Source organism: Odocoileus virginianus, chromosome 26 (genome assembly GCF_023699985.2).
Source record: "Odocoileus virginianus isolate 20LAN1187 ecotype Illinois chromosome 26, Ovbor_1.2, whole genome shotgun sequence".
Lineage (NCBI taxonomy): Eukaryota > Metazoa > Chordata > Mammalia > Artiodactyla > Cervidae > Odocoileus > Odocoileus virginianus.
The window spans coordinates 43,828,874-43,855,704 of NC_069699.1; the positions used below are offsets into that span (position 1 = coordinate 43,828,874).

At 45.2% G+C, this 26,831-nt stretch overlaps 1 protein-coding gene across 18 annotated transcripts in view; it reads right to left on the minus strand.

The window, feature by feature from the left end:
* CACNA1D (calcium voltage-gated channel subunit alpha1 D) overlaps positions 1 to 26,831 on the minus strand; it is a 336,899-nt gene that overhangs the window by 189,793 nt on the left and 120,275 nt on the right. The window lies entirely within an intron of this gene.

Consider the following 26,831-nt stretch of genomic DNA (forward strand, 5'->3'; position numbering starts at 1 on the left):
TTTGTAGCTGCAGTTTTACTGCAACTCAGTGGGGCTCATTCACTGATGTATCTTCTAAGGCTGCTTTTGCATTATGACAGCAAAGCTGAGTCACTGTGACCAAAACTGCACAGCCTACAAAGCCTAAATTATTTATCAATTTGATTCTTTACAGAAAAAGTTTGCTGACCCATGCTCTGGACCCTGAGGGCCCATGAGATAGAAAGGAGAACACTAGTGATTATCTAGCCCTGATCCCCCTACTAAGATGAATGGTCTAATGCTTTTATTTAATGGCCAAGATATGTGTGAAATACTAGCAAAAATCTTTGCAAACAAACATTGTTAAAAACAGGTTTTGACAGTCCTTCTAACTGCTTCCCATGAAAACCCAAAGGCACTAAAATTACAGTGACCCTGAGGCTCTGGACATACACACATGCACTGTCACGTATGTTGCTTATCTTTGTGTGGATAAGCGAACAACAATTCGGAATTGCAGGCACGAGAGAAACTGCTACTTAGGGAATATTTTTTGAAAGACCTTGAAGGACCTGACTCTTCATTATTCCCTCCTCATTATTCCCCAAGAAGCTTTCAGTTTTTACTCTGTATTTAACCAAAGTTCCTACGAGACTATTAAAAAAAACCCAGAGCCACTGTGAAAATGAGTTAAAATAATAGTTTCTGCAAAATACTTGAAGTGCCATGGCATTCATCCTTTAGAACTGGGTTAGGGAGTACTATAATTTGGTCTGTCAGCACTGATGTCAGCGTACAGCAGACCCAGAACAGCGCAGGTTGACTCTCTAAGCTTTTAGGGGGCGGGAGGTGGTCTGAGGCATTATAACAGCCTTAAATAAGACTTAACATTCATCCTTCTACAAGAAGTGGTCTTCAGGCTCTGACAAACACCACTGTTACAGACAGAAAACCAGAACCACGAGAAGACAGCCCCATCTAAAGGGTGCAGGCTCCGCATGTGACACGTCCTGAAAACAGGACGTATTCAATACCAAGCATCTCATTTTCTAAGTCACCAAGAAAAAGGACTCACCACCTCCTCACCCAGGGCTCAGTAAGCCAGCTCTCTGCCATTAACCACCTGCCACCCCTGGAGCCCCAGTGCAGAGAGGCCTGAGGGAAAGACAGAGAGGTGACTGTAGTGTCTGGGAGGAGGAGAAGCAAAAGGGAGGCCCCCCTTCCTAAATCTAAGTGACAAGGACTCAGGAGAGTCATAAAGATGGTCACACTCCAGGGGAGGAAACATGAGCTCCTTCCCCACTGAGGACTCTATGTCAGCCACAGTCCTGAACCACTGCTCTCCTTCCCTGAACAGAGAGAAACGAAGAGGCAGGGTGGTCACCATGCTGCCTGCTGGCCTGGCCAGGACCCACGAGCTTCCCCACGGGGTCCCAGGCTGGGGTTATCTCGGGGACCTCACCTGAGGGGACCGGTCACCATGAAAGGTGGGTCAGCCTAGTGACACAGGCGGTGCAGTTGGGATTACAGGGGCTGAGGCACAGCCACAAGACCCACATCAGGGCCTCTGGGGTGGGGAGGGCTTGGCAGACCCTTTGCAGAACCCCAGAGACCCTGCACGTGGATGCCTGCCAGATGGAGGGTCTGCCACCTGGTCGGTTTCAGGTACAAAAGATGCAAACCAATCAGGAAGAAACTCTCAGTCATAACTGAGACAAAATGGGCACTTAATAGATAACGGACAAGTAAATGAACCAATGTGCCCACCCTCTTAAAATTGTTTATTGTTACAAATCAGGGCACCAACCTGGCAGAGGCAGGAGGGCTCAGGTCGGGGGAGGTATGACAGTGATGCAGAGAACAAGCCCAAATCCCACAGCAGTGAACCTTCCTGAAAGTGTGAACGGTGCCACCATGCCTCTCACGCAGCTATCGGGTGAAAAAACTGTCTTCAGGACAAGTGCCGAAAATGGGACCTAACCACATTTACAAGCTCTGTACAGCAAAGAAAATCATAAAACAAAAAGACAACCTGCAAAATGGGAGAAAATTCTTGCAAATGATGTGACCAACAAGGACTTAACTTCTAAAATATACAAACAGTTCATACAATTCAGTAACAACAAAAACTCAATTGAAAAATGGACAGAAGACATAAATAACTATTTCTCCAAAGAAGAAATACAGATGGCCAATAGGCACAAGAAAAGATGCTCCAAGTTTCTAATTATCAGAGAAATGCAAATCAAAATGACAATGAGGTACCAACTCACACTGGTCAGAAAGGTCTTCATTGGAAAGCCTATAAATAATAAATGTTGGAGAGGGTGTGGAGTAAAGGGAACCCTCTTATATTGTTGATGGGAATGTAAACTGGTGCAGCTACTCTGAAGAACAGCATGGAGGTTTCTCAAAAAACTAAAAACAGAACTATCATACGATCCAGCAATCCCACTCCTGGGGACATACCCAGACAAAACTAGAATTCAAAAATATGTATGCAGTTCACAGCAGCACTATTTAGAATAGTCAAGATGGAGGCAACCTAAATGTCCATTGACAGACGAATGGATAAATAAGATGTGGTACACATATACCACAGAATATTACTCAGACATTGAGAAGAATGAGATAATGTCATTTGCAGCAACATGAATGGACTTAGAGATTATCATGCCAAGAGAAGTCAGAAAGAGACAAATACATTTGATATCACTGATATGTGGAATCTAAAAGATGACACAAGTGAACACATCTACGACATAGAAACAGACTTACAGAGAACAGACCTGTGATTGCAGAGGGGGAGGGGGAAGAGGGAGGAGACAGTTGGGAGTCTGGGCTTAGGAGATGCAAACTATTATATACAGGATGGATAAACAACAATGTCTTACTGTGTAGCACAGGAAATTATATTCACTAATGTGTGATAAATTACATTGGAAAAGAATGTGAAAAAGAATATCTATCAACCTATCTGTAATGAGTCACTTTGCTACTTAGCAGAAATAAACACAACATTGAAAATCAACTATACTTCAATAAAACCTTACAAATAAGAAATATTGCCCATAGACAAAGAATATATTTGAAATAAATTATGTATTAGTAAAATGAAATTTTTTAATTTTTTTTTTAAAAAACAAGTGCTGGAGACAAGAAGCAGGTGTAGGGTGTAGGAAAACAGCAAAGCCGTTTCTAAAACACCAAGAGGAAAGGGCAGGAGACACAATGAAGACATGGCCACGGACACATTTATAACCCCTCTGCCAAATTTAGGGAAGGTAGACTGTAGGGTCCATCTCACCAGCATCAGCACCAGCGCTCAGATCCAGCCACCCTCACTGCGCTTGGGGCTCCTTCCAGCTGCTCTTTCAATGCTGGGACATGGAGACTCAGACATGAATGAAATCTGGGTTCTGCCTCTTCATGGTCTACACCCAGAGTCCACAGCACTGAGTTCTGTCCACTATCCAGGAACTGGAGACAAGTTGAGCCCTCTTCACTGAGGGGCAGTAACAACGGAAGAAACCCATGGGCCACTGTGACACTCCTTGGGCTACTGACATACCCTATCTTCTCCCTTACCCTGACCCTTTATAAAAACAGTGCCCTATAAAAAAGCAATTGATCAGCTTTCTTATACCTCTCTTCTATCAACGCAATTTTCACTGTAACCAGAATGCTTTGGGTTTCTTAGTTTCTCAACATACCAACGGAGTGCACATTTCTGAGACTCCCCTACACAATCCCACTGGCACCACTTGGACAAGCCCAGTCTTGGGTCTATCAGGTGGGGACCTCACAGAAATTCCATTTCTGATGAGTGATCCCAACAAAGCCATAGCTCAAGGCTTAAGGGGTGTGTTGTGTAATCAAAATAACTATAACACCAACTAAAAGTCTGTTGGCAAGCAGCAGAGTGCCTCATCGGAACCCTTCCCAGGTAAAGCGCCATATCATGGGAGGCAAACATCAGGACCTTGCAGATAAGTGATGGTAGCTGGGCTCCAGCTGGCAGGGAGAGAAAGTAAAGGCCTCCCCAAAACATACCTGGGTAGGAAAGGCTCGGCGTGGCAAAGGGTTCGGAAGGGCCCAGGGAAGGAGCAAAGGGAACCTGACCAGCCAGAGGGCTTGGGTTCACTTTCTCTCATTGTTTCCATTATCGTGCAAGACCTCACTAGCCAACGTTGTGGCTTCTTTCTTCTAGTTTGCCTTTCCTGTACTTACTATAACACTGATCAGGTCAAAAACTAGATTCATTGCAAATAAAAATGAGAACAAAATTACTGGGACTTCATTCCAGAAAAACAGAAAAAAGAATGAGTGTTGATCGTATCTCTGTCTCCAGCTCACTTGGTGATTATCTGTAGTGGTTTAGAACTTTCCCTCCCCGCTCAAAGGCTGGTCTGGTCTAACTTGAAGAGCATCGTGGGCATTTTTGTCTCAGCTCCCAAGATTTCCGATGGATGGCTCTTGCATGATTCACTAGGACACTGCACGTGGGTCACTGGTGACAAAGGGGAAAGAACAACCCAGTTCATCTTTCTATTTACATCTTTGTTGAAAAGCTAGAACTGTTTTGATCATTGAGGATCTTTTACATTACTTAGGGAGCTCTGAGTCCTCCCTCATATCTATTTCCCAATCTTCTACTTGTCGGTTTTCTTGTTCTCCAAACAGTGAACATGATTGTGGAACCACTCCATACCGTTAGTACTGAGGGAAACACATCCTTGGGAGTTCATGTTCAAGGTGGGGGAGAGAGAATTATGTGATGAGAAAACTAACCCAAAGCTATCCAGGTGATACAAATGAATCAGGAAGGATGGCACGACTCTTCTGAATTTGATAAATCGGCTCTATTGCAGAGGCTCCTGCAGAGGATTTTAATGGAATCTTGAAGAAGATAAGCAAAATAGCCCCGTGTAACAAAGGGTGATAAATCACAATTATTTTCCATTCATATTGCGGCAAATTGCATCTTCCACTTGAGCAAATTTATTCTAACATTTATTATAAACATTTTCAAACATGCCAGAAGAACCAAAAGAATTTTACAGTGAATACCCCTACATCCAGTACCTAATTCAGTATGATTTTGCTATACACACTTTCTAAAACACCTAAGCCACCACTCCAGCCACCCACTGTGCATCTTAAGATACACTTTAAAATGAGGTACAGACCTCTGAATAAAAGTTGTGCCTTTTCCCACCTGGTCACCACCCCACATTTCCTAGAGGCGGTGACTGATTCTCATCACCACAGATTAGTTCTTGGATAGGCAAACCTAATTTAAGTAGACTCAGAGTACTGACTTTCATGAAAGGTTTCTTTCATTCAGCCTAATGATGCTACATGGATCAGTAACACAGGCCTTTTTCCTACTGAGTACTATTCCCATGGTATGAATACACCATAGTTTATTCATTCTCCTATTGATGGTCACCTATACAGTGTCTAGAATTTATTTTCTATTATGAATAAAGCTGCTATAACCATTTGTATATAAATCTTTTTGTGGATGTTTTCATTTCTCTTGAGTAAACATCCAGGAGTAAAACTGCTGTGTTATTGGCCTTATAAAAAAAACTGCCTGAGGATCTTCCAAAGCATCTGGACCACTGCCCAGTCTCACCAACAATATGTGAGAGTACCTAGTTGTTCTACAGCCTCACTGACATCTGGCCTTATCACCTTTTTCATTTACTGACTCTGGTGGGTAAGGAATGGCACATCACTATGGTTTTAACTCTCATTTGTCTGATGACAATAATGCTAAACATCTCTTCATGGGCCTTTTGGCCATTTGTATCCACTATTAAAAATGCCTGCTATAACTTATGAACACACTGGGGGCAGGAGAGGGTGGGATGAATTGAGAGTAGCAATGACATATACGCATTACCATATGTAAAACAGACAGCTAACGGGAAGGTGCTGTATAACACGGGAGCTCAATCTGGTGCTCTGTGACAACCTAGCCCTCTAGGTTAGGGTGGGAGTGGGAGGTGGAAGGGAGTTTCAAGAGGGAGGGGACACATGTACGCCTACGGCTGATTCATGTTTATATGTGGCAGAAACCAATACAACATTGTTAAGCAATTATCATCCAATTAAAAATAAACCTTAAAAATATCTGTTACATCATTCTGCCAATTTAAAATGCAAAAGTTTGTCTTTTTATTGTGTTGTATGGATGCTTCACACGCCCTAAATACAAGTCCTACATCCGTTATGCTTTACCAGTGTTTTCTCCCAACAGGGGGCTTCCTTATTCATCTTCCTCTCAGCATCTTCTGATGAGCACACGTTTGTCATTTTGATGAAGTCTACCGTATCAGTGTTTTTGTCTGTGGTTATTGCTTTCTGTGCCCTGTCTTAGAAGCCTTTGCTTATGCCCCGTCCTTGGTTTTCTTCACCTAAGTGGATTTAACTGATCTGCTCCCCTCTCTGCCAGGGCAGCTTTTCTGAGCAGCACACTCCCGGGCTCCCCTCCTCACTGCCAGGCTCTCGTCCACACTCTAGCCAGGCGGCGTCAGCATAAAAGCAGCCTCTGGCCACTCAGGTTCTCTCTTCAGAGTTCCCTCTGGCTCGGTTCCAGCACAGAAATTTTGAGATGACAAAACAAAGGAGACCCTTAGTCAAGACCCAGGGCTGCCTAGATTCAGTCTCAGATCAGGGGAGAAGCTGAGGGAGTGGCACTCCCAGCCCCCTGCTTGCTGGGTTCCATGAATGGTTTTGTTTTTTCCCTTTACTTGCATTCACAGGTCTCTATCCCGGTGTTTAAGATGGATTTGTTTTCCTTTGTAATAAGAGGGTATCCTCTAAGGTTTTAAATATCAAGGCAAGGGGAAGGTAGCGGAGTTTTAGCCCGGCATTGGAGGCTATGTGTGGAAATGTAAATTCTTGTCCTATTTAGGAGATGTCCTTCCTGCCCCCTCTCGTGTTCTGGGGCCTGTGCTCCTATAGCAAAGTCAGGGCTTGCCCTTGTGGGATGGGGAAGATTTTTTCTTCCTAAGGCCTCAAGGTCTGCATACCACCTCACCTCCCTCCTCTCTGTTGCCCCCAATCCTCACCCAATATTAAAGTTTTTAGTATACTTCAAACAGCAGTGGAGTCTTTCAGAAACCACCCTGAATAGTCTTTACTGTTGCACAAATCCAGGTATATCTACTTATCCCCAAAGTGTAGGGTGTGAACCAAGTTCTTATACAAATCTGTGATTCCAAGTGCAGGAGGAGAGCCCTCAGCTAGAAAAACATCCCCATACCACAAAGGCGCACATTTTATTCCTTCAGGAGTTTTTCTGGCCTTAAAAGAGGAACCAGAACTGGATGCAAATGGTAGAAATGAAAGATCTTGATACCTTTCTCAAAACAAGGCCACTCCCAGTCCTCCGGGCCCCTCCACACATACCATCCATGGAAAGCCCGCTCAGTGGAAATCTGCCTCAACTCCTTAGAATCTGGCCTTCTCTCAAGACAGAGAGGCAGCACCAGGGCCTTTCCAGAGCAGATATTAACACACGATGACCCTATAATTTGTCTGGGTGTGTTTTTATTTTGTTGTGTTCTAGCTGTATTGCTATTTAATTTTTCACGAATTTTCTTCATAGCTCTTACAACAATCTATAACAACTTGATGATCTCTTTCTCTGTTAACCGCATATGTCTAAGAAATATTTTTTGGAGGGTCTAGTTTATCACTGTATTACCAACTCTTAGGAGAGCATGGGGCACAAGGAAGACCATCAGTAACCATCTGTTCAATAGAGGGAGAGATGCTCCATCCACTGCAGCGTGTTCATGCATTTCTGGTGGAAAGAAACAACATGTTTCTCCTCTTCCACCTGCCCAGGGCTTCTTCATACTTAAAAGAGAAACAGAGCAAAAGGAAGCCTTCTACTCTGGACATGAACCTGCTGAAGAGCCTCTAACAAGCAGCGGAGGAGCAGGAGTGGGGCAGGGAGAGGACATGTGACTTAAGTGCCCAAAGATGAAGCCTTGCACCCCAGCCCCCCGTACAATGAGGTTGGAAGAGTGGCCCCCTCAGCCACCTCTGGCGCTGCAGACCACATCGGCAGCAGTGAAGGTCCTTGGAAGATGCACCACCATCCAAGAACACTGGTCGTCCTCTCCAGCACCTCAAAGACCCAGGCACCTTCCCAACGCTTCATAAAGATCTGCCAAAATTAATTACTTCAAGGAAATAACCTGAATCCATGATCTTCACAGAAAAAAAAAAAAGCAAAGGGGAGAGAATGGAGAAATGTCCATAAAGAATTCCAATTCTGAGTATTAATTTTCTGAGGACCCAAGATATAAGGCATGAGCAAGTCGAAAATCAAATTTCACCTCCTTCTGTGAAGACCGGGCCTGAGAACAGCCAGCTCTGTGCAAGGTGTGGAAGCCATGGGGTCGGGAAGGGAATGGAAATTAGAGCCACAGGGCTCAGCACCCCTTCTCTTGGTGTGATTCCTGCATCCTGACCCGACCTGCTGCTGTGCTAACACTTTACAGATGTGGTTTCCACCTGGAAGGAGGTGGAGTTGGCCGGAGAAACAGGTTTGAATGAACACAGGGGAAATGGTGCTGGTAGGAGCTCCCTTTGGATCCACAAACTGCCACGTGCAAAGGGCTACAAATACCGTGGCTCACAAAACTCTGGCACATCAGAGCTGTTAACCACACTTCACCAACGATACTGTGAAGGCCAAGAAGCTGCATGACTTGCCCAGGTCACATGGCGGGAGAACAGCAAAGCCAGAATTGGAATCCCAGACTGCTCAAAAGCAGAGATGATGTCGGCACTGCTGGAGTGTGCTGCCTTGCAGATGAGCATGCCAGACGGAAGCAAGGACCGCCTGGGTGCTACAGGTTATAAATGGAAGAATTCACTCCAACTAACGGCAGGAGACTCGTTGTGGCGGATGACACCTGAGCAGGGAGGGAAGCTGGAAGAGCACGGTGTGCACACGGCAGAGGCAGGTGCAGTTGACGTCACTGTAAATGACCCAATCTCTGGGTGTCCTGGGGGGCTGGCAAATAGTCGAGGTGGCCGAAGCACGGGTCTGGGGGCCTGCCGACCGGAAGCGAGCAGGAGATGACCCAGGAAGAGCTGATGGAGCCAGAGCATCTCAAGGGCCCCAGATACCGTGCTAGAGGTTTTACCCCACAGCTAACCAGACCCTGGAGGCTGCCGGCCAGCAGAGAAACAGCGAAGTGGGGCCTGCTGTCAGAATGCCCTCGACTCTGATGAAGCTGTGGCAGCAGCAGCAAGCCTGGCTGTCAGGGAAGTCCTCCAGTGTCAGCACAAACCCAGGCTGTCCGTGAGCTGAGTGCTCCTGCGGAGCCAGCCAGCCCGGCCATCTGAGGACAGGCACACGCTGCCCACGGCTCTGCCAGCACCTGGCGCCCTCCCTGCCAGTCAGCCCCATCAGACTGTCATGTTCTCGCCTCTCTACCCAGTTCTCCAAAAGCACAACTGAGGTAAGACACGTGCTGGGTGGAGGGTGGCTGCCAGCAAAGCTCAGAGAACCACATCCTAAAGGCCCAGCCCCTCCTGCGCTGGGCTGGGGTCAGGGGGTGGTCCCTGTGACTTGGGGGCTGTGGGAGCTCTTAGGGCTACCCAGGTCAGGGGGACAGCCAGCACCCCAGCTTAGGGCTCCTGGGCATTCCTTCCCAAAGGAGGACTGAGCGCCTACGATGCGGTCCTGGGTGCAGAGGGCACTCTCCTCACAGAGTTTCTGCTCTGTGTCCAGTCAGGCTCTCTCCCCTCTGCACAAAGATGCCTCCCCCCCGCCACCTGCCCCAGCACGCTGGGTGCTCACGGGAAAAAGCCTTCCTCCCCACTGCACCCCTGACTACCAACCACCGGGCCAGCACAGTGGCCAGGAGGCTGGCCTTGGAGCCGGCAATGAATAATCCAGGTAGGTGACCATCCACAGTCTGTGCCAGATGGCCACGACTGACAGTGCAACCCGATGACGTCGCCTCCTCCCCTCAACTCCTTCTCCCTCAACCACAAAAATTACACCCCCACCCTCTCAGCATCCATAAGCACTGCCTCCAAGTCAGCCATTCTGCCGAGTCCTTCACAGCCCTTGTGCCATTCAAGTGTCACAATCCTACACCCTATGAAACCACAAGTATCACTCTCAGTGTTTTATAGAAGGGGAAACTGAGGCTTAGAAGGCAGAGTAACTTATTCAGGATCTCACAGAGTATCCGGGATGTGAATCCAACATGCACTCAGCCCAAACACTGAAGTCCTCCTCTCTGCCCCCACGCCCTCCTCCTCTCCAACCAGTGTCAGAGGGCCTCCAGGAGAATCCAAATAGACGCGGGGACACAGGAAAGGCTGCATGCACGAGCGTGGCATGGAGCTACAGCGAGGCAGCTGCTTCCGTTACAGGCAGAGAGTACTGTGAGGCTGCAGTCGCTATGCATGGTTGGTCCTGACAGCATCAAGCAAGTGCTGGGCCTTGAGGGATGCACAAAATGTGCAGAAGCAGCAAAGAGGGTGGCGGCATTTTAGGCAGCTGCACCGGCAGAGGTAAGCATTGTATAAGAGAAAGGCCCGGAGGCTGCAAGAGATGTGCAAGGCACAGTAAGTCAAATCGTTCCAACCAAACTCAGTAACACCAACTCCAAAACTCCCCGTTGACACCGAGCCAACCCACTTTGCCCTCAACCCGCCAGGTAGACACAACATCAGTGTCCACTGCCTGCCTCCAGGGAAGCTGCACAGTACATCCTCCTCTCTTTTGACTCCCAAATTCAGATCGCAAGCACATTATTTAAAAAAAAAAAAAAAGGCAAAGCTGGCATGATTCCAAGTTTCAAGCCTCCTGCCTTGTCTCCTATACACTCTGCCACAGTGCTTATTTGCATGGCTGATTGGACAACCAATTATAGAGTAGAATATTTTTAGGTCTTCATCTCAAAAAAAAAAAAAAACCCAACCACCAGGGAGAGGATAGCGTATTTCCTCGTAGGCCTGCTGCAACTGCCAAGAACAGCACAGGCCAGGGGCGGGCAGGAGGAAGGAACTGGAATGGCTGTCTCCTCATTAAGACTGGTTGACTCCAGAGCGTCTGCATCTGTTAGGAAAGGAGAAAGAAAGAATATGTGTGTGTGCACCTCTGTGTGGGGGATAAGGGGAGGAAGGCAGGAGGCATAGGCTGGAAATGTCAAATTCCTCCACCTTCCTGTTCTGGCCAGCTCTCCACAATGTGGCCCTTCCCCATCCCTGTCAGCAGTTCTGCATCCACACCCAGAGGAAGGAGCAGTGATTCCAGAGCCCTGGGGAAGAGACATGGTGGCATGATTACTGGTGTACCAGTACCCTTCCTTCTGCTAAAGACAGAATAGTATTCAAGCCGCAGACACCAATGATAATGATGATGATGATGGTGATGGTGGTGGTGGTGGGAATGTCTCAAGGTTCAAATCCCGCCCCCTAACATGTAACAACCCCTGGCATCAACAGCTCACTCTTATCCACACTGTCTCAAGTGATTTCTCACGACAAACCCTGCAAGGTCGCTCAAGTGAGAACACACTACAAGTAGAAGGTTTTCAAAGGATGATCAAGTCTAAGCCTCCCACTCTTCAGATGGAGAGGTGAAGATCCAGAGAGAGGAAAGGATTTACCTCAAGTTGCACATCAAGTCGTGACAGAAAGCAGATGAGACAGGAAACGTGAGAATAAATGAGCCAGCTGAAACAGGAACACAGAACCTGCAGGAAACCTGCTATCAGTACAACTGCAAGAACGGTCAGTGCCCTGTCGCCAGAAGGAGCGGACTGGCTGAAGGTGAAGAGGCTTCTAGAGACTCCGTTACAGCACCAGGTGGAACAGAACACCCCGAAAGGGTGGGATTCAGTTTCGCAGGAGGCAGTCTATGCTTTGAGTCTGAAACCAACACACTGTGCACTCTCACAGCCAGCATACACGATCCAGAATTTAAAGGGTGGAAGTGAGCGAGGCTCCTCTCCCTATTACACCTAATAATCAACCCACAGGATACCTGACTCCCATCTCAGCAGCTGTGATGTGTGGTGTGGAGACCTCCATCCCCAAGGAAGGAACACTTCCACCAGGGTGTATGAATTTGAACATGAGAACACCATCTGGACATGTAGGTCTCTTCTGCCACTGAACCAACTGGCAGGGAAAACGGGGTTAATCCACTGACTATAGTGACTAATTCTGGCTGGCAAGGGGAAACTGGGTTGCTTTTACACAACGGAGACCAGCAGGCAGTACAGCGACCAGGCAGTTCTCTAGGGCTTCTCTTAATACTTCCATGCCCGATCGTAAAGGTTAAGAGGAAACTCTGGCAAAGCAGGCAGGCAACTGTAGATGTGGACCCTTCAGGACGATGTAGGTCGTTCCACCAAGTAAAGAATCTCGATCAGCTGATGTTGTGTCTGAGAGCAGGGCAAATACAAACTGGGCAGCAGATAAAGGAAACCATCAATGGCAACCACGGTCACCTGGTCAGTTACAGAAATTAGGACTGTAGCCAACAGATACTAGGACTGTAGCAAGTTTTTTCTATTAGTCTGTTATATGTTTATTTTTTCATTTGTACATGTCATTTTCTTTTCTCTCCTTCCCATTTTGATTTTATGTAGTAGTTGTGGAAAGTTAACTTAGTTAAGAATTTCATCGATAGGCAACAGAATATTCAATAGGATTGTGACTTGGAGGAGTAATTAATAAAGTCAGACAGGAATACAGTGGCTCCTGGGATGATGTGTCTCCTCACTGGGGTTATGAGTGAAAGCGTCTTCACATGTAACAAAGTGAACTGCATCCCCTTAGGTAGAAACAGCCCTGGGTCCTCACCTGTTATAGAGCAGTTCAACTGTGTCGATATTCAAAGTCAGCTAAAGTACGCATCATTGAGTCCTTCTCACTCTCTTAATCTGACTACTTCTACCACACCACTATGACTTGTTTTTCTGCCCTCCTTTTCAGATTTTAAGAGTCCATGGAATTCACTGGTCCGTTAACCCAGGATAATCCCCTACCTCAAAGCCTGTTGATCAGCAACCTTAATTCTATCGACAAAGTTCCTTTTGTAATATATCCACAGGTGTATCACCTAGGGTGGGGGCAAAGACAATGGGGACCAAAATTCAGCCTACCACACCATAGGATCCAGAAATTCCAATCTGCTATTTTTCCCAAGAGTAAAAAAAAAACATTGTATAATAAGGTTCATAGCAGTTTTATTTGTAATAGGCAAAAAGATGTTTCCTGTGTTTGGACCCAAATGTCCAACATGAACTAAGTGGATACATTGTGCCACATCTATACAATGCAACATCATCAAGCAATAAAAAGGACAAGCTTTCATAACCCACACAAGAGTACATCCTGAATTATTTCATTTCTATGAAACTCCAGGAAAGACAAATCTAACCTGTAATAGTAATAAAAAGCAGACCTGTGCTTTCCTTCAGTCAAGAACAGGGGTGGAGACTGGCCAGACAAGGCACAAGGGAACCTGATGGTGATGGGAATGTTCTGTATCTTCATCGGGGTGGTAAATACAGAGGTACATACATTTACCTAAATTCAACATTCTGTACACGGCAATGTATACATTCCACCGTATATAAATTATACCTCATTAAAGCAGGCAATTTCCTTCCTCAAGTCCTTGCAGGAACCAGACCCCACATCATCTACAACCTCTGAGGATGGTACAGAAAGTCCATATTCCTTGGCCTGCCACTGTGCCCTGCACCCAGACCCTAGGCAGCTGCCATTCCCAGGTCTACCGTCCTGTCTTTTCCTTCCATGGTCAGGGATATCAAAGCAGCCAGCTCTCATCAAGGTGTGCGGGCAATAATGCGGTTACATGTAGTTCACCGTAATTGAAGGTAATCCATGTTGTCACATCTGCTGTAACCAGAGGTCTTGGGAGCCAGTGAGACTGCTCACATTAATTGTAACTGACACCTCTTCTCTCCTTCAGGGGAGTCCAGCCCCAGTACAAGGGGTGTCTTTGCTTTGGGTTCAACTAAGCCCAACTGGCTCTCTCAATCTTTCTTTTTATTTCGGGGAAAAATGACTAAGACGGTTGAAAGATAAAAAGGAAGAGACAGTTGGGAAATCTCAAGTCAGCCAATTTGATGCAGCGGCAAAGCTGACTTCAGCACTTTGGGCCTGTGATTACGTCCAAGAGGACCCGGGCACTGACTTGGGTGATGGCTTTCTTTGACTCCTACACAGCCTTGCTGACATGTCCCAGGATTTTCCTCCCAGGCCCATTTAAGAAAGTGGGTAAGAGTAGAAACAAACAGGCCCGGGGCCCATCTCCCCAGAGCCGTGCTCAGAGAACGATGGAGGCAGCTCTGGGGACGGGGCAGACACCAGGAGACACACCACCTTCTTCCCAAGTGCCTCGGTCCCCAGGGCCCAGGCCTTTAGAGGAAGCACAGCACAGCCCTGCCGACTGGCACTGCAGGCTCCAGGCCCCAAGCTAGCACTGCCTTGGTTTGACCGTATTTGATGTTTACTTATCCATGGACGAGAACAGTCCTGCTTCATTAGTGCACTATGAACATTAAAAGGGATCATATTTATAAATGCTCTCTGAAAATCTGAAGCAGCGTATTATGCTTCTGTTCTCAATTTCGGAATGCTGTGTTTTATAGAGTAATCCTCACCATCCTATAACTGCTTCTCTGATTTTTTGTTGCCTGTCTGGCTCCGGAAGACGTCCCAGGTTCACAAAGCTAAAAATGTAAAATGCTCTGCATAGAAGTTATTACTCTGGTTTGCCTGATCCATAGTTGCCTGCCCTTCAGCGTGCTGATCAATTACACCACTTCAATTATTTTTGAGTCCTCTTCTCTCTCTGAACAACTCCTATAAAACCTAAAAGCCTACCAGTCATTTGGATACATGGATTGTTCACTATCTTCCCAGAAAGACTGAAGTACTTTAACGGACCAGAAAAATGACAGTCCATCCATCTCCCCAAGAACTTCCTCAGCACCAGACACACAGGGTAGCCCACCATGGTGGTCTCAAGAGCATGGACATGGCTGATGTCTGAAAGGATCTCTCTACGTGGGCTCATGGCTCTCATCTTGACAAATGTTGTGTGGGGTATCACATGTCGTTTACTCCTAACAGAACAGTAGCAAAATCCATGCATAATCTATTGTTTTAGGGGAGTTTAATCAGTAAGATGGATCCAACACTACCTCTAATGATCACACTCTTGCTTACACATACTAACAGAGTAGAAGACACAGAAATGGACTCACAGCAGAGTTCTGGAAACTGGATATAACAAGTCACGCACTGCACCAGCCTCAGTGGGAAACCATCACACTGCACCACTGGGGTCAGCACAGAGCCCTGCCCCGCAATGGACTTAGGAGGGAGCTACTCCTGCGTCTCAGACCATGATTTGAAGGTAATGGCACATGTCTCTCGATCCTTAGATCTGGGGCCCTATCCTCACTATTGAGTACCCCCAGGCCCATCCAGGGGCAGAGACTGCTCTCTCCCCCAGTGCCAAGGTGGATGCTAAGTCCACATCACAAGGCAACGCTTCCATATGTGTGAATGGCACTTTACAGTTAACAAAGCTGCCATTCATAACCACTGCTTCCTCCAGCTCTATGGCAGCTCTGAAAAAGGAAGGATGCCTATCCCCATTCATAGCAAAACCAAAACCAAGCCAGCTGCTAGATGCTGGTCCAAGGGCTATCACCGACCCACCCTGGCATCCTGCTTAGCTTTTATGATCTCTTCATTAAGAAACTTTGAGAGACTTTTTAGCTACAGACAGAAAGAAAGGAGAGTAGGGGGATGAGGAAGTGTTCAATGACCCTTTAATAAACCCTCCATTTCTAATCCTCCTTCTTAAGGATATGCCAGTCCTCTCTTTTCACTGAACTACAGCCTACAGCTCATTCTTTGCTCCCAGACTAATGAGTTTGGAACGACTAGGCTAACTTCCTGTCTGCTGGCCAGTCACCCGAATGCCTGCTCACCGTATCTTCTGTACTGTGCCCTCTGCCTGCAGCTCTTCCTTCTGCAAAATCCCACACCCACAGAGCCACTGCACCTACACATTCAGAATGGGAACCTAGTGTGCCATCCACAAACCAGGATTCAAAAGCTGCCCACTCCCAAATCTTTTCAATTACACCCCCACGCCTCACCCAGTTAACGGTCTCCATCACCACTGCACCCCCGTGGCAAGAGAACCAGTCAGCCAGTGAACACTGACCTTCATAAGAAACAGAACCAGACCCTCAGCCCCAGGTTTCAGGTGTCAAGAATTTCTTTCAGACAAGCTTGCCTGTGTAGTCTCTCCCATATTATCTAAAGAGCATTTATTTAAACGCAGATACCCACTATCAGACACTCTCCCAAATTCTCTTGCACCCCATTAAATATAACCAACTAATTCTGTTAGACCATGCAAGTCAGAGGTTCCCAAACACTGGTCCACAGACCAGCAGCACCAGAATCACCTTGAGAAGCTTTTGTAAGATCATAACAATGATGAAAAAATGACGACTACAACTTCCATGGTGCACCCTTCCCTTTGTCCTCCAAAATTCTGACCGTACTGGTCTGGAAAGGAACCAAATGCTATAGATTTCGAAGTTGCCCAGAGATTTTTTTTTTCTTTCTTTTTTCTTTTTTTTTCCATTTTTATTAGTTGGAGGCTAATTACTTTACAATATTGTAGTGGTTTTTGCCATACATTGACATGATGCCCAGAGATTTTAATACACAGTTCAGTCCAGGCATCACTGTTCCAGGGAGGTCATGTCATCTCTGGGCTCCCTATCATCTCTGATTGCCCGATTTTACTGCTGCAGAATAAATTAGGATTATCAGCTACACTTAAACTAGAATGTTCCATTTCTTCATCTTTTCATCATGAAAAGTACATGAATATTATTTTGCAATTTATGAAGCATTTTCATTTGGTTTAGAGAATCAAGTGATCTAACAATATGGTGTATGCTCAGTCGCTCAGTTGCGTCAGACTCTTGGCGATCCCATGGACTATATCCCACCAGGCTCCTCTGTCCATGGGATTTTCCAGGCAAGAATACTGCAGTAGGTTTCCATTTCCTTCTCCAGCGGAAAACTGGACAGCTACATGTAAAAGAATGAAATCAGAACACTACCTAACACCATACACAAAAGTAAACTCAAAAGGCAAAGGTAAAGGTAAAGCTGGACATTATAAAACTCTCAGAGGAAAACATAAGTAGAACAGTCTTTGACACAAATCATAGGAAGATCTTTTTAGATTCGACTTCCAGAGTAATGAAAATAAAAATAAACAAATGGGAGCTATTAAAACTTAAAAAGCTTTTGCACAGCAAAGAAAACAACAAACAAAAATACGACCTCAGAATGGGAGAAGATATTTGCAAACAAGCAACTGACAAGGGATTAACCTCCACAATATACAAAAGCTCATGCAGTTCAGTGTCAAAAACACGAAAAACCCCCAAATCAGAAAATGGACAGAAGATCAAGACAGACATCTCTCCAAAGAAGACATACCAATGGCCAAAAAGCATATGAAAAGATACTTAACATCGCTAATTACTGGAGAAATGCAAATCAAAACTACAATGAGGTACCACCTCACACTGGTCAGAATGGCCATCATCAAAGACTCTACCAACAATAAGTGTTGGGGAGGGTGTAAGGAAAAGGGAACCCTTCTATACTGTTGCTGGAAATGTAAACTGGTACAGCCACTATGGAGAACTAAAAAAAAAAAGAAACTAAACTAAAAATAGAACTATTCTATGACCCAACAATCCCACTCCTAGGCATATACCTGGAAAAAAACACTGCGCAAAAAGATACATGCACCCCAGTACTCACTGCAGTACTATTTACAATGGCCAAGACATGAGAAGGCAGTCTAAATGTCCATCAACAGAGAAATGGATAAAAGAAGATGTGGTACATGTACACTGTACATATACAGTGGAATACTACTCAGCCATAAAAGAACAAAATAATGCCATTCAAAGCAATATTGAGACACCTAGAATTGTACTGAGTGAAACAAGTCAGACATAAAAGACAAATATCATACGATATCAATTGTATGTGGAATCTTAAAAAAGGGTACAAATGAACTTATTTACAAACAGTAGAGTCACAAATGCAGAAAACAAACACTGTTACCAGGGGATACACAGTGGAGGGATAAACTAGGAGACTGGAATTAACATAGACACATTGCAATATATAAAACAGATAACTAATAAGAACCTACTGTATAGTACAGGGAATTCTGCTCAGTACTGTATAATGACCTAAATAGGAAAAGAATCTAAAAATGAGTGGATATATGTCTATCTGTAACAGATTCACTCTGGTGTACACCTGAAACTAATATAACATTGCAAATGGACTATAATCAAATAAAAATTAAGGGGAATAGAAAAGAAAGGAGGAAAGTGAAGGGAAACATAATCAGTTAGTGGTGGATGGGAAGGGAGCTTCCCAAAGTTTCAAAACCACTTCATGAGAGGTAAGACCCAGAACTCAGTCTTGGCTCCTGCATCAAGGTCCAGTCATTGTCCACTTAAACACGCACTCTAGAAAGATTAAAGTCATCAGCTCTGACCACAAAACACCTTACCACCTAGTGAATGAGACCATACGCATTCACATACACCCAGTTCTCATTCCAGAAATGACCTGTGACAGCAAAGACAACCCAGGACAACTCAGGTGAGTGTAACTTCTGTGATGTAGCGCAGTAGCACACTCAGCACTTCACACTGTATGTAAGTGCTGGGAAGCTGCAACAGGGTGTCTGGATTAGAAGCACAGGACTTCAGTATCAGGTGGCACGGGCTAAAACTGCAGCAGCTCACTACCTAGTTGTGAGACAGGGGAAAGGCTGAACTCCATGAGCCAGCCGCTCTAAGAATTAAAAATATGAAAAGTGCCTCCTGCAGTTCTTAGCACATACTCAGTGGTAGCTACTACCATCATCATCATCACTGCTAACACAATTTAAGATCTTCTATATGGAGTCAGGAGAATCAACGGTTAAGCTATAAGAGAACAGTTTCTTCTCAGGGCTGAGTGAGGTCTGCAGGGCTCTCCTCCCATACCCCAAATCAGTCTACTTTTAGAATCCTGGGGTTTGTTTTAATCAGTCGCCTGCCTTCCCCCTTGCTACTGAACCAGTGATTCTTAACCAAGGGGTGCACCCCACAGAGGATACATCTTGGGAAAGTGTGTAGGCTCACAGCAGTGGGTGTAAATGGAAGGAGAATATTCAGTATTAGAATGTAATTTCATAGTTTAAAATTAAAACCCTCAATACTTGTGACAGGAAGCAAAGCTTGACCTGACCTGTGCTGACGGGATGTACAGAGAAGAAACACAACCCTCTCTGCACGTTAATGATCCTCACACAGGATGGGTAGGAGGCAGTGAGCACATTCACAGAACTGGAAAACACATCAGAATCTTAGAAGTAGGGGCTGGAATCTTTATGTTCATGACAAAAGGGCATGACCTCCAAAAGAAAACAGTAAGTAGTATGAGCCCCAGATGGTTTCCCTGCTCACATAAAACTTAAGACTGAACTGCAAAGTTTCAGAGTCAATAACCCAACATGTCAGGATTGCCAATAAAGAAAAGTATCAAGACTTCATGAGACCTGCGGTACTGGATACAGCATAAAGGGTATGTGTGCGTATTAGGTAAGAGGACCACCTATTGTGACCATTCAGAACAAAATTCTTGAGAGATTTGGGGGTTTAGGTCTATGTATTAAACAGGTGAGTTATTTTCATATAATAGCTTATTATTTGGTTGCTTCTACAATTATACGAAAATCTTCTCTGAGGACAGGCATCATACCCTTTCTCTCTGCACGCTCTGGTGCAAAAGCAGCGTAACTGACAGGTGAGTGATAAACTTCAGGGTGCAGACAGGTACAAAACACATTTTGATAAGCAGGTATTTGTTCAAAGATGGTATCATGTGGGGGTTAAAAGCACCAACAACGGAGCCATACTCTGCAAGGATGGGGATTTACAGTCTACCACTGACTAGCTGCATGTCTGGGCTTATTCCTCTTCACCCGTCCGCCTCCTCGTGCTCCTGTCCCCTGGGTAGTGAAGACTGAATACAGGAGGGATTACACACTCTGGGATCTGGGACCCCATACACAGTCCAACCCCTCCTCGCCCAAAGCCCTTGGTGACAGCCCGAAGGCTGGATCTCTGGGGTTTTAACAGAAAGCAACTGCGTATTTAAGGGCCCGTGAGCCTCTCCCTCGGGAAAAAGAGGGAGAGGATCAGCAACTGTCTCATCTCTATCAACCACTGAGGAAACTGAAAGGAAAGCAAAGCCCTGCTTTCCCAGTGAACAGCTCGGAGCTCCCCAGAGGAGGCGTTGAGGAGTCCCTTCATCATACGCAGTGGGAATGGGGAGGGGTGACACAGAGAGAAGAGTCCTAGGGAATCACCAGTTCGGCCACGGACAGGGGTCCTGACCGAGGGCCTTAGCCGGGCTCCCTTATTTCCGAGTTCACCAAGCTGGCCCTGGTGCCTGTCAGTACCTCCCTATCTGCAGAATTTCTCAAGGCTGAGAAACCAATTTCTTCCACGCCTGGGTAATTCCCAAGCAACTAAATGGATTGCTTCATCTAGCTGCAAATAAGCATGAGAAATTTCAGCCTGATTAGTTTGTCTGAACATATAAATGTCTGAAGGCAGACTTTCAGAACTAGGACTGACATCTCGACCCTGGGCACAGGGCACCAAGAGGGCGGCAGGCTTGCTTGTGCCCATGGTGGCGACCTGGGAAGAGGGTGCAGAGGAGAGGGGACCGCGCCAGGCCTCACATGCTTCTGGTGAACAGGCGAGGTTGCTGGACAAATTAATAGGTCTCCACGGAGAGAGTTCACACGCAGCCTAGGGTTTGACTTACACTCCATGATTCCACTAATGCTCACATTTAAGATGTTATTATACCCATTCTATAAAGGAGGAAACTGAGGCCTAGAAACGTGAAGCAACTTGAAAGTCTGGGTTCTTGAATATTCAATTACTTTAACACCAAAAATTATCAATTGTATACCCTTTTAAAAATCAACAACAAAGAAATGCTTCGAAACTCATATCAAAATCACAGAAATCTATGCTCTATATACTTTCTGTGGTGTGACTGCACATCTAAAAATGTATTCTAAGAAAATTACCCATGGACATACATGGCAAGATATTTTGCCACCAAGATATTTAATGCAACATGGTTTATAGCAGTTAAAAGAAGAAAACAACCTAAATTTAACATAGGTTAAAGGAAACAACCATTTTAAAGGAATATTATGCAGTCAGCAAGCGTATCTATAGAAGACCACAAGATACCAAAGACATTCACAGTATGTCATTCAGTTTCAAGAGAGTGTGTTTAAATGATTCCTTTTTTATTTCCACCAAAAGATGTATTACAAGGACAATGAGCATTTATGGGATTGAAATAATGAATTCTAAAAGAAGAATCAGTCCCGATGCAAAGGACTGACTCATTAGAAGAGACCCTGATGTTGGGAAAGATTGAAGGCAGGAGGAGAAAGGGATGACAGAGGACGAGATGGTTGGATGGCATCACCGACTTGATGGACATGAGTTTGAGCAAGCTCCAGGAACTGAAGGACAGGGAAGCCTGGTGTGCTGCAATACATGGGATCTCAAAGAGTTGGATACAACTGAGCGACTGAACTGAACTGAAAAGAAGAATCAAGCAAAGAAGAGAATCTTTTGGTGACTCACTTACAAGCCAACTAGGTGGCAGTACATGGTAGAGTTGGGGTAAGTTTCTTCAGAAATTTGTGAATGTTCAGAAGGTTATGTACATTTAGCATCCAACAGAGGTGAGGAAAGAGTACAAGACCTCTACACTGACAACTACAATAGCTTGTTGAGATCAACGAAAAAAGAACTAAATTCATGGAAAATCATCCCATACTCTTAGATCAGAAGGTTTAATCTAATAAGATGTCAATACTCTATAAATAGATCTAAACATTCAAAGAATTCCTTCCAAAATCCCAGGTGGTGTTTTGCAGAAATTGACAACTGATCTAAAATGCATGGAAAATGCAAGGGGCTCGGAATAGATCAATGAATAAATTATTCCACTTTATAAATGTAAATTATTTTATTGTTTTTGTTCCTGTTTCCTACATGTCTGAAATGAACATGTTTTATTTTAAACTTTTCTAAGCTGATATGAAAGGGGAAATGCAGGCTGAGCCCCTTCCTTTTCAGGAGAAACTAATTTGTACAAAAGGAAAGGATTCCTTCCACTGGAAAACTACTTAAAATTCAATTTACATTCAGCTTTTTTTTTTTTAACCAGGAACATACCTGTGGTATTCACCAAAAAAGAAAAAAAGAGGATCACCGATAACATATCCAAATTTGGCCACTTAAAACTTACTTACTTCCAGGGTTGGCTAAGCTGCTAGAGCTCTGAAGAACATTTTCAAGTGGAATCAAGTTTCTCTGCTGTCCAGGACCCAGAAAAGTCTTCCAAGATGACAAGGGTATCAGTTGCAGAACTCTGCCAAGACGCAATCTCTCAACGCCAGGCCTGGCACATCCCTCTCCACCAGCTGTGCCCCAGCCTTCACTAATTAACCAGAAGTTCAATGCCTTTCACTGCAGCTAGCCCCAGGGGTTAATTCTTCTGAAGTCAGCCTTTCTTTTGGCTTTTGTAGAAGTAGCAGTGAGAAGAAATAAAAGGGAAACGCGGTCTCAAACTGAGTACAACAGAGCAACAAGGCTTTTCTTCCAACTCCCTTTCTTCAACAGAAGGCATTCCAAAACCAATCTTAGTCTAAAATCTACACTGTTTGAGTCTATGAAGACATATTAATAAAACTTAATTACTTATGAATTGTGACTTGTTAATGTTTGATACTAAAACATTTTCTTTCCATTTGTCTTACTGCCAAGCACCCTTCATTGTCAAATCAGAAACTGATTGAAAAGTAAAGTGAATGGAGAGAGGGGCAACAAGGAACAATTTTAGAGTTTCCCTTTAAAAATCTGACAGCTCCCTAGAAAAACCTATTTCTAAATGTTGGGAAACGATAAACATCACTCTCTCAAGAGAAAGGCCGTGCTAAAGAAGAAATCATGATCGCAGGCCCCCATTTTGTCCAGGTCCTGGTCTTGCTCTCAGGCCTCCCCTGAGATGGGATGCCGGCGTTTACAAGGAACGGAACAGGGACCCGCGTGCGTGCTGTCCTAGCCCGCTGGGCTGCCTGCATTCCTTGGCTCGTCACCAGCACCACAACAGGCCAAGTTTTCTGGCATTTTTATTGCAGAGATGGGAAGGAGTTAAAAATATAAAGTCCAGAATGGCAGCAATTTTTTTAAGCAGCAGCTGGCACTGGGGACTCCTCTCCCTTAGGAAAAAAAAACAAATAAGCAGAGTAAAGCAGAGATTTCTGCTGGCCCAAGAGGAAGATCAGATCAGGCCTCTGGATCCCAAAAGACCTGGGTTTAAGTCCAGCTCCCCCACTTCCTGGTGCTACAATTTTGAGCAAATCCTCAGCCCTGAGAGCTTCCTTCTTGTACCTTTAATGTGCATGTGACTAGTCCCCCAAACTGCTCTATTTATTTTTCAGAGCAATTAATTATCAGCCTCCAATATCATTCATAATTTACTTAGTTATTATGTTTAGTTTATCATCTATCTTCCTAAAGAACAGAATCTTCAACAAGGAAGAGATTTTCATCAAGTTTACTCAGTGCTGTATCCCTAGCATCCAGAACAGCATCTCAAATACCTGCTGAATAATTTTTTAAAACATGAGAGTTCCAAACTGCTTCTTAGACAATGATACAAATTAAATGACAAAACAGTGGAAAACATCTGGCACACAAAGATTGCTTATTTCTTCCCTGTCCTTTTAAACTTTTCAAAGAACTGTTCAGCTTTTTTTTTTTTTTTTTTTAAATCTCATAGCATTAGAACAGAAAAAATGTGGTGGGGGGCCAGGAGGGAAATGCATGGTCCAGTTCTCAGCCTCAGGGAAGGTATCATTTTTTTATTTTTTGCCCCCATTATAGAATGAAGGCAACTGAAGAAGGCTGAGTGCTGAAGAAATGATGCTTTTGAACTGTGGTGTTGGAGAGGACTCTTAAGAGTACCCTGGACTGCAAGGAGATCCAACCAGTCCATCCTAAAGGAGATCAGTCCTGGGTTTCATTGGAAGGACTGATGCTGAAGATGAAGCTCCAATACTCTGGCCACCTAACGCGAAGAACTGAGTCATTGGAAAAGGACCTTGATGCTGGGAAATACTGAAGGCAACAGGAGAAGGGGCGACAGGATGAGATGGTTAGACGGCATCACCAACTCAACGGTAAGAGTTTGAGCAAACTCTGGGAGACAGTGAAGGACAGGGAAGCCTGGCGTGCTGCAGTTCACGGGGTTGTAAAGAGTCGAACACAACTGAGTAACTGAACAACTAAATTCTAGAGAAGTGAGTGATATATTAGTCTCCTAATACTGCTGGAAAAACTGCCGTAAATGTAGTATCTTAAAACGCAAAATTAATATGTGATAGATTCTTGAGGAGAGATGGCAGAATGGGTCCTACGGGGCTGAAATTAAGGTGTTGGCACGACTGTGTTCCTTCTTGAGACTCTAGGGGAGAATCTGTTTGTCCTTTCCAGCTTCTAGAAGGTGCCCGCCCCCACCTTCCTTAGCTTGGAGTCGAATCTCTCTGACCCCTGCTTCCATCATCACATCTTCTGTCTCTGACCTTCTTAAAAACATTGGGTGGGCCCACCTGAAAAATCCACAATTTCTCTAGCTCAAGATCCTTGACCCAATGACGCCTGCAAAGCTCCTTTTGTCAAGTAAGGTAGCCTATTCACAGAATTCCTGGCATAAGGATGTGGACACCATTTGGGGAGCTGTCACTCTGCTCCATTTTCCCCCAAAATGGCACAGTAAATGACAAAGAGAAGACCACTACCCAGGGTTCCTGCCTCCTGAGAGAATCCCTTCCAACACTGGAGCTACCTATCTACAAATTCGTGGGCTCACAAGTGTGTACACACACACAGAGTAGAGGATTTAACCGTAAGAAAGTAGGAGCCCCCCAAGGGCAGAGGACCAGGCTGAAGCTCGTAGAGTAAGCCTGAGATTACCCAGGTTCTCTGCTCCCCAAGTGCCATGCAATCTGCTTGAATATCAGCCAGAAGGGGCGTACTCACAGTGTACATGCCATGAGCTTCTCAATGCCCCATGGATCTTGACCTCATTCTCCATTTCTTTCTGACATTTAAAGCAGTAAGCTGTTAAGACTCATTTCTTTAGTGATGACAGAATTCTACAAGTGAAAAGAAACACTAGGAGATCAGGAAAGTCTATCCTGATACCAGCCTGAGCTGTTTGTCAACAACAGATGCCACCATCTAGTAATATATTTTGCTATACACACCCTACATCCCCCTCCTCCTGCTCAGCCAGTCTGTCTGAACCATCCCCTGGGCACATGTCACAAGATGCCTCTATCATTCACGTCTTCATGAGCGCCAGGCTGTAAAGTCCTTAAAGGCAAGAACCATGAAAACAGTTTTCAATCTTTTTTCATTCTTACCTGGCATCTCCCTTTCTACAAGTTCCACTGCATTCTAGGCAAACTGAGTCTGGTCAGACAGGTGTCACCAGGAGCTGGGGTCACTGGAGTGGGTGATGGCAGGCAAGGGTCTAAGGCAGCAGAAGATATGCTCTGAGTCGGTGGGCTCTGCTGAGTTGGTCAGGGAGGAACAGGGAAGCAACTCCAGATGCTGAGCAGCTCCTGGGGCCCGTTGGAGACTGAGAACCAATACATGGGTCCTTCCTGGTTCTCGGAGCCTCCACAGTGATCTGGGGCTTTGGAGATGGTCATATGTGGATGAGGGTTCCTGGGCAGTGTGGGGGAGTGGCATGTCCTCCACCCCTTCATCTAACCTCTGGTGTTCATCTTTCCTTCCACGTTAAAGTACTGTTAGCATCTGTCTCAACTCCCACCAAATGTCCCCACCAGCATCCTCTCAGGGATGCGCCCTTTGCCTTCTGCTCAGGGAAAAGGCACACAGTCCAGGGAGGAGCCAGTCATCACAACCTAACTGCTAACATGAAGACAGGCTGAAACCACCAAGGTGAAACTCCCTATTAAGCAGCTGTGTACAATCATCAGCTGAACTAATGAACCATTCTAATGCCTAAGCAATTAGCTCCCCCAGAAAAAGGACAACCGGTGGACAGACAACGTGGAGAACATAAACAACTGAAACAGAGGGAAAGCCACAACAGGAGATGAGAACTATGAGGGAGAAAACCCCTTCCAGCACACAACTCCAGACTGATGGGGGAATTCGGAAAGTCGATTTTTCATATTTGGGTGATTGGGGGGAAAATGATAGGAGAAGAGCCTTCAAGTCTCAAAAGGCTCCATGCTTTGATAAGAACTCTTCACACCTTGGTCCAGGGGAAGATAAAGATCTTGGAAAAGAGGTTCCCTGATGCCCATCATGGTACCCGCTGCACACACCCACATCTGTAGGTTCCACTAGAATGTGAGCAAGGAAAGGGGACTTAAGGATGCTACTGCTCTCTCATGCATGAAAACTGTGGTACCCACCGCATTTTCTTGTGAGCAAAAACAAAACAAAACAAAAACATCTCTGCTTCCTTCTGCATTAGAGGCTCTGTATCTCCCTTCTGCTTTGAAAACAGTTTCAGGGCCCCACGCAGACTTCACAGCCCCCTACCAGGTACCACATCACCTCACTTCATTTCCTCTG